Source organism: Somniosus microcephalus, chromosome 20 (assembly GCF_052327205.1).
Source record: "Somniosus microcephalus isolate GS21.2 chromosome 20, FLI_Smic_1.0, whole genome shotgun sequence".
In the NCBI taxonomy this organism is placed as follows: domain Eukaryota; kingdom Metazoa; phylum Chordata; class Chondrichthyes; order Squaliformes; family Somniosidae; genus Somniosus; species Somniosus microcephalus.
The window spans coordinates 61,793,461-61,807,306 of NC_141006.1; the positions used below are offsets into that span (position 1 = coordinate 61,793,461).

General features: G+C 47.4%; 1 long non-coding RNA gene across 1 annotated transcript; it reads right to left on the bottom strand.

The window, feature by feature from the left end:
* Window positions 1–2,079: 2,079 nt before the first annotated feature.
* LOC147103335 (uncharacterized) lies at window positions 2,080–7,167 on the bottom strand. The gene is made up of 3 exons (XR_015072995.1): window positions 7,052–7,167; window positions 4,909–5,025; window positions 2,080–2,266 (listed from the first exon to the last, which is right to left on the bottom strand). It is a non-coding gene; the product is annotated as an uncharacterized LOC147103335 (long non-coding RNA).
* Window positions 7,168–13,846: the final 6,679 nt, after the last annotated feature.

Here is a 13,846-nt window from a genome sequence, read left to right on the forward strand (position 1 = left end):
TTACAATGCTCTCCCCAACGTCCACGGTATACATGAGAGGTCCTTGTCGTGTACAAATCGTTCCTGGCTGCCATTTCTCAGTGCGGTAGTCCCGGGCCAAAACTGGTTGACCTATCTTAAAACTCCTGGTCGGCCTTTCATTCATATTCTGAAACTGCCTGTTCTCCACATCTCTTCGGATGTTTGGCTTAACCAAATCCAAGCGGCATCGTAGTCTTCGATTGAAGAACATCATGGCTGGAGTTTGGTTGGTAACCGCATGTGTCGCATTCCGGTAGGCAAACAAGAAGTTGTCCACCTTGTGTTGTAGGGGTATATCTTCATTACACATTGCCTTGATAGCCTTCTTGAATGTTTGGAAAAACCTCTCGGCCAATCCATTAGTGGCTGGATGATATGGGGCAGATGTGTAATGCTTAACACCATTGTTCTTTAAGAACCTCCGGAACTCTTCAGACACAAACTGTGGTCCATTGTCAGAGCAAATCTGTTCAGGCAGCCCATTCCTGGCGAATATGGTTCGTAAAACTGTGATAGTTTTTTCCGTGGTGGTTGAGGACATTTTTATTACCTCTGGCCACTTTGAATGTGCATCCACTGCAATTAAAAACATCGAGTCCATGAAGGGACCAGCAAAATCAATGTGCACCCTTTGCCATGGAGATGAGGGCCACTCCCATGGATGCAGAGGAGCTTGTGGTGGGGCGTTTTGGACCTTCTGGCATCCTGCACAGCTCTTGGTCATCTCTTCGATTTCTCTATCGATTCCCGGCCACCACACAAACGCTCTGGCTAAGCTCTTCATTTTTACCCCACCCAGATGACCCTCATGAAGCTCATTGAGCACTCTATCCGTCAACTTAGGTGGAATTACTACTCTGGATCCACACATCAAGGTTCCTCTGCACACTGACAGCTGTTCTCTTCTCGGCGAGAATGCTGGCAGCAGTGGTTCGCCATGTGCTGGCCATCCCTTCACCGTTAAATCATAGACCCGTGATAGTGTCGGGTCATTCCGTGTTTCCTTTTCTATGTTTGCATTCGTCACAGGGAGACATTCGACTATGGTCGAGTGGAACAACTCCATTGGATCCACTGCAAGGTCTTCTTCTTCCACCGTCGGCAACGGTAGACGTGACAATCCATCAGCATTTCCATGCTGTTTAGTTCCTTTGTACTCGATGTCATATTGGTGTGCCCCTAGGAAAAGGGACCATCTCTGCAGCCGTTGTGCTGTCATTATCGGTACGCCCTTCTGAGGATTGAAAATGGAGACAAGAGGTTGATGATCGGTTAGTAGAGTAAATTTTTGACCGTGCAGATAGTGATTGAACTTCTTCACCCCCCACACTAGGCTGAGGGCCTCTCTGTCAATCTGGGTGTAGTTACGCTCAGCAGAAGTTCGAATGGCCCTGCCATTAGCCACCTGGAGGGAGGGGCCGTGCCCCCCAACTTGTAGATCAAGATCTGACGCAGGTAGGGTGCTACACTGCGCCCCGGTGTCACAAAGGAAACATCGACCAGATAGGGAGTCGTTGATGAAGAGGAGTTTTCCCGAATTACCGATTGCCATCGCAGCCGCAGGGCGCTCGTTATAACTGGTCCTCTTTCGACAGGGTGGCTGCTGTTTTTGTTTGAGCGAAAAGCTGCAGGGAGGGTGGCAGCATCTTGCTTTCGCGCCAAAACGGGCGTGGTAGGAGCACAACCCTGCAGGTTGAGGGGCTGGAGCAGTGTCTGTGGGGGATGGGTGCCTCGTGGCAGCGCAGTACTGCTGTGTCACCGCGAAGATCTTGTCCGCATCAGCAGCCAGCTCTGCGCAGTCGGTGACTTCCGACCTGGCTAGGGCAGCCTGAACTTGCTCCGGTAGCTGGCTGAGGAATAACTGCCTGAAGAGGAAGCATTCCGGTTCGGAGCCCAGGAGCATGAGCATTTGGCTCATGAGCTTGGACGGCTTGGAGCCCACGAGGCCGGGCATATTGAGCAGCCGGCGGGCGCGCTCTGACTTCGTGAGCCCGAAGACCTGTAACAACCGCGTCTTTATCGTATCATACTTGCGATCTTCTGGTGGATTACCAAGCAGGCTGACGATCCGCGAGGCTGTGGCGCTGTCGAGGGTGGAGACCACGTGATAGTAACGGGTCTGATCCGCAACGATGTTCCTGATAGCGAACTGGGCTTCAGCCTGGATGAACCACGCGGCTGGCTGTTGCTCCCAGAACTGTGGTAGCTTCAAAGCAACGCCGTTCGATTCCATGTTCAGTAACTTCTGCGAAAACCGTTCGCAAAAGTTGGGATCACCAATGTAGGAATGTTTAGTTCCTATCCAAAAGACTGAGGTCCACTCAGGCGATCAAATAAACGAGGTTTAATGAAAAGTAACAGAGTTTAACAGATAACTACAGGAGAACATCGAATATAGGTCTAGTCAGTTCGGAGGCTCCACGAGGACTGCTAGGGTGGTCCCGTGGCTGACGTCATGACGTCATGACGTTTTTCCCGCCGGTGGGGGATCACGTGATGAACGGCGTGACGTCATCGCGTTTACCCGCGCTATTAAAGTGATCGCGCTCTGTACATGTAAACAGTGAAAACAAAGATACAGACTCAGGCTATAGCCAACATATTATTAAAGGGAATTATATACAATTGATTGGAGTCCCTTAGTGGCTCCGCCACAATACCCTGCAATGTTGAATTCCCAGTCCTGATTTTTCTGTAGCCATGTCTCAGTAATCCCTACTATGTCTGGTTCCTCGCAACGCATGATTGCCTCCAGCTCCCCTGTTTTTTTATGGACACTGTGTGCATTGTTGTACAGGCAAATTAACTAATTTTTAATAGCAGTTCCTCTTACTTATTTTTAACCATCTTTTTAAACTCCTGTTTTATAACTCTGTGTATTCCCTGGCCATCAATGTCCTCCCTTACTTTACTCTTTCCTATGCTCTTCTTTCCTGTTTTGTTTATATTTAGGCTGGTTTCATTTCTTGTAGATCCCTCCCCCCATCTTACTAGTTTAAAGCCTTTGGATAATAGGAAATAATTTCGATGCTGTAATCTAATCTCAGGTACAGAGGATATTTATAAAGCACTTAGGCTGCACTTTCAGCATTCATGATGCCATCTGAACCCTTAAATTACATTGCTGTCTGTAACTCACTCCCAACTACCTAGTTCCAGACTTTTCAACAAGAAAATTAATCAGTCATTAGCTATTGACATCATGCTTCAGAGTAGAACACTGCCGAAAAAATAACCACAAGGGTTCTGCAGGTTCCAGGGGTGGAATTCCCTTGGCCAACCCATTTCAACCCTGGCAGGATTCTGGCAGAATTGTATAAAGGCTGGGACCCAGATATGTTGGTTTCTGAGGCTGCGAAGAAATCTCTCTGGGCCTTCTTAGGGGCAGAGCTTTAGCCCACCCTTTACAAGGCTGGTCATCTCAGAGGGGAAGGGCCCAAGGTTGGGGTCTCCCTACACTGGGAGTGACATAAGAAAACTACCAGGCACTTGGTCTGAGTGTTAAACAAAGCTTTAATCAACTGTTTATGGAGATCTAGTTGTGTCCTTCACTAGTTCCTGTTAAAGAATGTCCTGCACCAGCTGGGCCCATGCCCGAGTATTTATGCTCTCCCTGGACAGCGCCACCAGCAGGCCGCCCAGTATTATTTCATATAAGTCATTTCCACATGAATGACAAGATTCATGTCAGGGAGTTCTTGCATCCCCGGCCTATAATGGACCTGGTATAATACTAGAGGCCAGTACTCTGAGCCAGATGGAGATTACTACCCCACCAGGAGAGGGTCCAGGCCAGGGAATGGCTAGGGCCCCTACAAATAGGAATTCCCCTCGCCCATCCAAAAATGTTAGTACTGGCTTCCTAACACAGGGGGCCAAATTGGAGTCAGAATAGGTGTCTGGGCAGGGGGGGGGGGTGGGCACACACGCACCTTGGGTACCCCTCCCCCGTAGCTGGCAAGCGCCAGAGTTGCTGGCAGCATGGGACAGGCAGGTGCCCGAGATGCACCTGTAGTGGTATGAGCATTCATCAGCTCCTTGCAAGTGAGGTGCCCTCCCACTCATCCACCTGACACTGGCAGGGTCAATGCTGGAGATCAACAGGTAGGAGTGACCCTGGAGTACCCATCGGGATCACATTCTGTCCATTTCCGGGAGCATAATTTTTTCTTAACTGCCTTGAAAAGGATTCTGAATTTCATATTAAATGTGGTCAATTCTAAAACAGTTTTTTGCTTGATGGTTGATGGATGTGAAAAAAAAACACTTTGCCCTTCATTTTCCGACAGTGTGGTGGCGAGGGGAAAGCTCACTCACCCTCAAACCGTGGGCACTATGCCCATGATCGATGCCGATGGCAGGTCAGGCATCCCACCACCATGCAGAGTAAATGTACATGATTATGTTGAATCAAACATGCTCACTCTCTCTATACCTCTCGCCTTCTCATTTTCCACTCTTCCCCTTCCTTATCCGTTTCTCAGCTCATTCATTCCCCACTTTCTCTCTCTGCCTCTTTTTCTCATTTCCCCTCATTCCCCATTCTCTCCCTTTCTCATTCCCCATTCTCTCCCTTTCTCATTCCCCATTCTCTCCCTTTCTCATTCCCCATTCTCTCCCTTTCTCATTCCCTTCCCTCTCTTTTTCTCAGTCCATTCATTCCTGACTTTTATTCTCTGGCTCTCTGTCTTATTCCCTTCAGTCCCTCCTCTCCTTTTCTGATTCCCTTCATTCCCAACTCTATCCCTCCCTTTCTCACTCCCCTGATGACAGGGATGTTGACAGTTTCACTGTGCTCGATCCCACCTTTTATATTAATCAGCATCTTCCACATTGGAATTGACACTGGCATTAAATTAGTTGGTCAGAAGAAAGTAATACAAACACCTTTGTCCCACATTTTACTCCAAGAATTCCTTTTCCTAAATCAGCAAATCCTTTTCTGTTCCAACTCCATTAAAATGGCACTTTTAAGTAATCCTGTCCAGCCTTGTTCAGGTAGACCTGAGGAAAGAGAGAATTTATATAGCACCTTTCATGACCTCAGGAAATCTCAAAGGGCTTTACAGCCAATTAAGTACTTTTGAAGTGTAGTGACTGTTGTAATGTAGGAGACGCGGCAACCAACTTGCGCACAGCAAGCTCCCAAAAACAGTAATGTTATGATGACCAGATCATCTGTTTTTAGGTGTTGGTAGAGGGCCATCAAATCCTCATTGCCTCAGCTCCCAAAAAGTAAATGGATACACAGCTGCGTATGTGCTGTTTGGTAGCACTGCATAAAGACAGGAATTGTGATGATCTTTGGAAAGTTGAGGTGGGAAGTTGAGGGCGGGGGGCGTCAGGGGCCATTATTTATTGGGTGAAAGTAGTAGAACTGACAAAAGAACCAGAGACGAGATGAGGAGAATTTCTTTTATGCAGCGAGTTGTTATGATCTGGAATGCACTGCCAGAAAGGGTGGTGGAAGTAGATTCAATAACTTCTTTCAAAAGAGAATTGGATATATACTTGAAGGGTAAAAGAATTTGCAGGGCTATGGGGAAAGGTCGGTGGAGTGGGACTAATTGGACATAAGAGCTGGCACAGGAACGATGGGCTGAATGGCCTCCTTCTGTGCTGTATCATTTTATGATTCGATGAACTGTAGTGTGTTGGCGGGGTGGGGGCGGGCGGTGGGGTGGTGCTGGCAACTTCTTGTTCTTCCTGAGGGTTTGGCCTGTCTCACTGGCTGCCATAGTGGGATGAATGGCCGACGGAGCAGGCAGGACCCAGGCACTTTTGGTAGCTTCCCAGCTTCAACGTAAGGCCGTGCAACACCCATTCCCAAGTGGCAGATGAAAGGCACTCGAATGAAACCTAGAAAAGCTAGTGCTCAATGGAGAGCTGTCATTTTGGTAAATGAGCAGAGAAACCAGGGGTAAAAGCCAAGTTGACTCTTGGAAAAAGCTGCCATTGAGCATTAGCTGTGAGAACTGTCAAACATTTATTAGTGAGGCTTTCCTGCTCTGTTACAATCCAAAGGCTCCTTGTCACCAAGAGGAAACTAATAGGGTTTGTTTGTATATAGAATACCATACCAATGAACTGGAAAATTGGTCTTTAGCCCAAACCGCTGGGTGATGAAGGCCACGATTATGTAAAGAGCGCTGACAAGGTCTTCAGTTAATAGCCTGCGGCGGGGGGGGTTGCGGGGGAGAGGATCCACACTGAGGGAGAGAAGCATAGAAGAGGCTGCTTGCTATCCAAGCACAGCTGCCACTGTTTTCCTCTTAACAGTATTGTCTGTTTGGATTGTTAATGAAAACTTGGCTGAATTTTATCAGTAATTTAGAATCATAGAATGATACAGCACAGAAGGAGGCCATTTGGCCCATCCTGCCCGTGCCGGCTCTTTGAAAGAGCTGTCCAATTAGTCCCGCTCTCCTGCCCTTTCCCCGTAGCCCTGCAATTTCTTTCCCCCTTTAAGTATTTATCCAATTCCCTTCGTCAGAAAAATCAGCTTTTTAAACTATGCGCTGAACTTATAAAATCAAACACAGCTTGGCCCACTTGCACTTATGCAGCACATATAGGGCCTGTCTCTCAGAATAGTCTCAGAGTGCTTCACATACAATGCACTCCTTTGAAGTGCAGGACAACACTGTCGCGATGTTGGTTAATCCAATGCAGCAAAATCCACCCCATTAATGTGTCTGGTTTACATTTTCCAAGATTGTGAATCTTTTTCAAAATTGTACATACCATGATCAACATGTTAAAAAAAATAAACATTCTGTTAATAAAGTCATTGCAAAAAAAAAATATATATATACATTGGCAAATAGGCTCAACTTAAATAGTATTATTAGTGATTACATATCTGTCCTTAATTATTACCAGATACATTTGTCTGTATAGGAGTCACCCACACACACCTCCCCAGAGTTTATTGGAACACTGCAACAATACAGTTCAGGGCTTAGAGAGTAAAACAACCACAAACACAAGTAAAATCAGCAATAACCTCTCCTCACAGGCAGTAGAATACCTGTCTCGCAGCCAAGATGATCATGGGTTTAGGACCCAGCTCTGCCTGCCAATCTGATCCAGCTGTTGGGATTGACCGAACCTTGTCCGCTCTCGCCTGGAGTGCCAACTGACAGCTGTTTCCCCGCACCTCCCCCCCCCCCGCCGCATCCATCCCGCACCCCGTCCGCCCCCCACCCCCTCGCAGAGCGTAATCGCTGCTCTAATCAGCTCGCCTGAGATTGAACATAGCCTGCCATTCAGGGGCTGCCAAGGAGAGAGAGAGAGAGACTGGTCAAGGAGAAGCTTGCAACTCTGCCATCTGCACAGAAGTGGGCAGTGCCAGCGGTCGTGAGGGCAGAGAGTCACGTTTGTATATTTAGTGCGAAGGAGGTCTGGCTCAAAATAAAATTACTCAACACACTTTTTTTTAATTCGGGGAGTTACTGCACTATTATAATATCCAAACTATTTAGGTCACTTCCTAGAATTTAAAAAAATCAGCAGAAATCTTCCTTGTAGCGACAGCAGTGGAGAGTAACTTAGTATTAAACCTGCAACTGCAGCAGGAAACAGTCTTTTTTGCTCACCAATTTTTTAGTAAGGAACATAGGAACAGGAGGAGGCCATTCAGCCCCTCGAGACTGTTCCGCCATTCTATGAGATCATGGCTGATCTGTATCTTAACTCCATCTACCCACCTTGGCTCCATATCCTTTTATACCCTTGTCTAGCACAAATATATCAATACCAGATTTAAAATGATTAACTGAGCTAGTATCTACTTTTTGTGGGAGAGAGTTCTACACATATACCACCCTTTGCATGAAAAGTGTTTCCTAACTTCTCTCCCAAAAGGGCTGGCTTTGATTTTAAGGTGATGTCCCTCTCTACCTATTCTATCAAGTCCTTTGAAAATCCTAAAAAACCTCCAACAGATCACCCTTTAATCTTCTATAGTCCAGGGAATACAAGCATAGTTAATGTAATCCCTTATGTAAGGGCAGCTTATATCACACTTCTTCCTCCAACCCAGGGAACCCACTGCCTGCTCCAGCCCGCACTCTCCAAGTGATTTTACATTGATTAGGCTTATTAAGCCCGCCCAGCGAGGTTCCCAGCCAATTAAAAGGAAGCGGGTTTGATGACGTCATTTGATGACATGTCATCAGCCAGTTTCCTTGAAGTGACCATGTCCAAATTGATTTTGACAGTTTTGCTGTTAGTGTTCTACAGCATTGAGGTCCAGCAAACAATGACAAGCACTGCACAAAGGTGCACGGCTGCACCCAGGTTCTCCCATGACTCCCTCCATATGCTTATGGAGGGAGTCACAGCACATAGGGAGGTTCTCTTCCCTTCCAATGAGTGGAAGACACCTCCTCAGGAGACCAACACAGACTGGTTGCACATTGCACAGGAGGACACAAGCAGGGATGTTGTCAGGAGGACCAGGCTGCAGTGGTGCAAACCTTTCAATGATGTCAGTAGGTCACGAAACGTTACTGCCAAGCCACACTCAACCTCATCCTGCTGTGCCACTCATCACATCCCCATCACTCTGCCTTCCCTACCCTACTCCTGCACATCCTTACTCACACCAACTTACCTTGCACCTCCACCCATCTCGCTCTATCTATATTACCACATCCCCATCTCACTAGCCACCCCTCACACTCACCCTCATCCTACTGCAAGCATACCAACTAACAACACACAAGGGCAGGCACTTGGGTATTTTATGCAATGTTCATGCAATGTTTCTGTTATTGTGGTGTCAAACATTGAAACCTTTATCTTGAACACTTTGCGTTCTTGAATAGATTTGTGTGCACCTTTGGAAGTGGCTTAGTGAGTTGCAGTGACTGGTGAGACATAAGGGCACTCTCCCCACAATGGTGATGAGTGTGAAAGGAGTGGCTTGGGCATTGTAGGGATGCTTTATGGTGTTGGTGTAGGGTGGTGCCAACCTGGCGCATCATGTGGCAGCCAGGGTGTGCAGTGTCAAACGAAGTAAATCTGGTTATGGTGAGGCCATCCCTGGCGTCCCGGGTAGCAATGTGGTCGGGTGCTGATGCTCTGTGTCCTGTGCAGCATCAGTTGATTGCGGAGAAGGTTGGTGTTGATGTTGGTGCTGCTGGTGTGCCGGGTGATGCTGGTGTTGGGGCTGATCGTGGTGGGATTCTGAGGACCAAGGTGAGATTTTTTCAAGGGCACCGATGCTGATGTAATAGATGGCAGGTGAAGTTGAGATGACAGGAGCGATCTGTCAATGGAGGGAGAGGTTGTTCCAATGAGGTGACACTGGATAGAGAGTTAGCTCCAAACACTTGCTAGCTGCATAAACCTCAATCTGTCTTCTGAATGCAGTAAGCCGGAGCTTGTAACCATGGAAAGTGAAGACCTATGAAACGGGAGCCTTTATAGACCATTTGCAGCCGTCAAGTTAGTAAATCATCACATGCTGACACAACACCCGACCTCCTTGCCTGACGTGATCCCCGAGTACCATGAACCTCGTGAAAAAGGTGTAAAAATAGTAAGTACCTGGTAAAATTGTGTTTAACAGCCTTTTAAATAGCTTCTAATGAGCTTAATTGCCTGACATGCCGCTTGGCGTCGTGTCTGTTCAGCGCTGATAGACCCAACACTTTGGAGACTCGCATGGAGGCGGGTTGACAGCGGGCTCCCGACCCGCTGTCAATCTTTTCTATTTTGACAGCTGACCCGCCTCTGATCCCGTCCTCTCAGCGCCGGCAAAATTCCGGCCAATGCTTCTCCCCAAAGATTGCTAGTAACAACTCACAGCGAGGTGGAACCACTCGTAGGCATGAACCCTTGTCCTAGTAATCATAGAATAGAATCATAGAAGCATACAGCACAGAAGGAGGCCATTCGGCCCATCGTGCCTGTGCCGGCTCTCTGAAAGAGCGATCCAATTAGTTCCACTCCCCTGCTCTTTCCCCATAGCTCTGCAAATTTCTCCTTTTCAAGTATTTATCCAATTCCCTTTTTGAAAGTTACTATTGAAGCTGCTTCCACCGCCCTTTCAGGCAGTGCATCCCAGATCATAACTCGCGTAGTATAAACATTTCTCTTCATCTCCCCCCTGATGATTTTGCCAATTATCTTAAAACCATGTCCCCTGGTTACCGACCCTCCTGCCAGTGGAAACAGTTTGTCCCTATCTACCCTATCAAAATCCCAATATAATTTTGAACACGATTCAAAATTATTCTGCTGAACTTCTGCGTCATCAATGGTCTCCCTCGGACCGACACTTAAGAGAAGATGAAAAACCAACCTTTGAAGAAGTCCATTTAGGGAACTGTTCCATAAGAAACCACGGACTGAAAAAAATGCCATTTACCCTATGAGGCCTATTCCTTCTACAGACCATGTACAATCTATCCCATCAGTCTCTACCCTGCCCACTGAATCTCTAGAGCAGAGGAGTTCTCCTCTGTGTCCTGGCCACTATTTATCCCTCAACCAAAATGTATCCCTCAACCGAAACCAGATTGTCAGATCACATTATTACATTGCTTCTTTTGGGAGCTTGCTGTGCGCAAATTGGCTGCCACGTTTCCTACATTACAACAGTGACTATATTTCAAAAATACTTCATTGGCTGTAAAACACTTTGGGACATCATGAAAGGTCCTAAATAAATGCAAGTCTTTCTTTTCAGATGGGTAGCCATTCGAGCCCTAGATTATTGGCCCTTCATCAGCTTGGGGCAGGAAACTCTGGAAATTATATTATTGTGTTTCTTTTTCAATTCTGAAACTTTCCAATTCAGCCCATCAAAGCACATCCCTTCAGTAAAGTAACTCTCTATCAAGGCATCTCATTGTATTCCTGTGTTTTATTTGCTACCTCACCTGTGGGCGCGAATGCTGCTAGTTATTTAAAGTTTCTTGTTGTGTGATCTGAAGATATTGTTCATGCCCATGACCTCATTCCAAGTGAGGAGAGGATGGGGAGAACACAGCTAAGGGAACTTGCTTTTGATCTAAATCCACTGCTTCAAAGTGCATGACATTGGCTGTTGGGTGAGGACTGTATAAAAGTCTGAGATGCTGAGAGGCTTCTCGGTGGGAGAGTCTAGAACCAGGGGTCACAGTCTCAGCATAAAGGGTCGGCCATTTAGGACTGAGATGTGGAGAAATTTCTTCACTCAGAGGGTGGTGAATCTTTGGAAATCTCTTCCCCGGGGGCTGTGGATGCTCAGTCGTTGAGTATATTCAAGACTGAGATCGATAGATTTTTGGACACTAAGGGGGTCAAGGGATATGGCGATAGGGCGGGAAAGTGGAGTTGAGGTAGAAGATCAGCCATGATCTTATTGAATGGCGGAGCAGGCTCGAAGGGCCGTATGGCCTACTCCTGTTCCTATTTCTTATGTTCTTAGGTAGTTCCAGCCTCAGCTGTAAAACCCTCCATGATTATAGAGCTGGGCGGAAACCAGGCCGGTGGGGGGGGGGGGGTGTAGTTAGAATAGAGCAGGGGATTCACCCACCCCTTTCATACACTGATCTGGCCAACTGCCATTTTAAATTGCAGGGGGCCATGACACCCGTCTCAAGCCAGCAAGGTCCCCTTTAAATATGCAGATGATGCTCTGATGACATCATCGGGGCCCAATCTGCTATTTTAATTGGAGGCCTGATGCATGGGAGCAGTGACAGCTTCCACCGCCCGGCTAAACCTGCTGTGAGCTGGATCGTGGGCCAGAAGAGGCCCAGACCTTTCAGGTTTCCATGTGGGCCAAGAGCAGGAGTCATCCTCCAGGCCCCACAAGGAAAACCTGGAGCTTCCCTTGACTCCCCCCACCCCCCAATCTTGATCGCTCTCTGACAACACACTGCCTGCTCTCACCACTTACCTGAATTCTAGGGACTGCTCCCGTGGGTCCATGGCAGCGGCCTCCTACCGCCGAAAGTTCCGCTTCTGCTCCCGCTCACCGAGCAAGCAGTGATTCCTGGCGGGTTCGGGCGGGAGTAGGGGGCCTGGATGTGGAAATGTGGCCCAGGAGTTTAAATCTCTCCGGGCCTCAACGTGGTGAGTTTTTTGCTCACCCGGGGCCCCTCACACAGAATGATCCCATCCCGCAATAACATCGATGCCTCAGTCTTCAGATAGACATACAATGGCCACTTGATTGAGTTACCGGAAGCCATTTGGCACCCACACTCCAATAAGGACTAGTGGCTTCAGAAAAGGAGGCAGGAAAAGTAGCTTTAGGAGCAGGGAAGTTCTCCCCGATGTCCTGGACAACATTTATCCCTCAATCAACATCACTAAAACAGATTATCTGGTCTTCTGCTGTTTGTGGGACCTTGCTGTGCATAAATTGGCTGTGTATTTCCCTACATTACCACAGTGACTACACTTCAAAAATACTTCATTGGCTGTGAAGCATTTGGGGAGCCCTGAGGTTTTGAAAGGTGCTATATAATGCAAGTTTGTTTGACTGTTCAAAAAACTGAAGAAAGTTACTATCCTGGGAGCAGAATTATTGAACCTTTTAGCTTGAATTGCAATCAAAATAACCATTAACGATTGGAATAACTGAAATGAATATATGAGCCCAGACATGGTTGGTGGGTGGTGGGGGTAATGGTTGTCTTGGATAGCTGTGTTTCTACTGGCAGCAATCTGGCTATAAGAGCTGAAACAATTTCTTTGATCTAAGTCTCTAGGGTCCAGTTGGATTGGGGAAGTGTTGGTTGCGGTTGTTGTCCTTGCCTGCGTATCACTGGGTGATAGTTGTTGGTTTATTTCCACCTCCCTGTCCTGGTTAATTTTCTTCTTATTGGAGATGACTTGAGTGTTGGGGCTAGAGGGTTGTGTTAGGTGCGACTCCAATAATAGCCCCCAGCCAGACTGCTTGACATTTTCCCAATTCCAGGTGGAGACCGAACATCTCTTCTTTGGATTGGGATATGTCCCATAGGCAAGTCTGCACCCAGCCAATGGCGGGGGTGCGACGAGGAAGAGACAAACATATCTTTTATCCTACGTTGCAACAGTGACAACACTTCATAATACCCCACTAGCTGTGAAGGGCTTTGGGAAGTCCTGAAGTCATGATTGGCACTATATGAATGCAAGTTTGTTCTTTCTTTTGCAGCTAACGGTGGTAGTGGTGCTCAGCTGTTTACTCCTGTGAGCAGGCCCAGGAAGCATTAGGCTGGGTGATCTGTAATTGAGTATCTTGTCATGATCCTTGTATTTTCCCAGGCTCCCATCCAGATCGTCTAAATGTGGGCACATGATCAAAATATGTAGCGAAGAGCGGTGTTGGCAGCAGCCCTCCAGGAAATGTCCAGGGCAGAGGTGCGCAAAATGGAAATATTCCTGGGGAGGCGGGGGGGCTGGTGCAGAGGGGGGGGGGGGTGTGGAGGAGAAGGACTAATGGGGAAATCATTTCGCGCTGAAGTCTGAGGAGAATTGTTGGGTTCTGGAGCTGGCGGTATTGGTCAGTCTGGTTGAGGGGAAAGTTGTCATCCAACTGGTTGAAAGATGCAATCTGATCCTGGTGGAGGAGTTGGCATGGTCTGAAGACCTCCTCTGTGTGTCAGGCTCCGAAGCTGGTTAAGGCAAGTGCCCCCTGCTGTGCTGAACCACATTTTAATAGCCCTGAATATATCGATCGACACCTGGGCTCACTCTGGTATGTGCAACGTGAACAACCAGACATGTTTTGAAGAAAGGAAAGAAAGGCTTGGATTTATACAGCGCCTTTTCACAACCTCAGGACATCACAAAGCACTTTACAGCCAATGAAATACTTTTTATTTTGAAGTGTAGT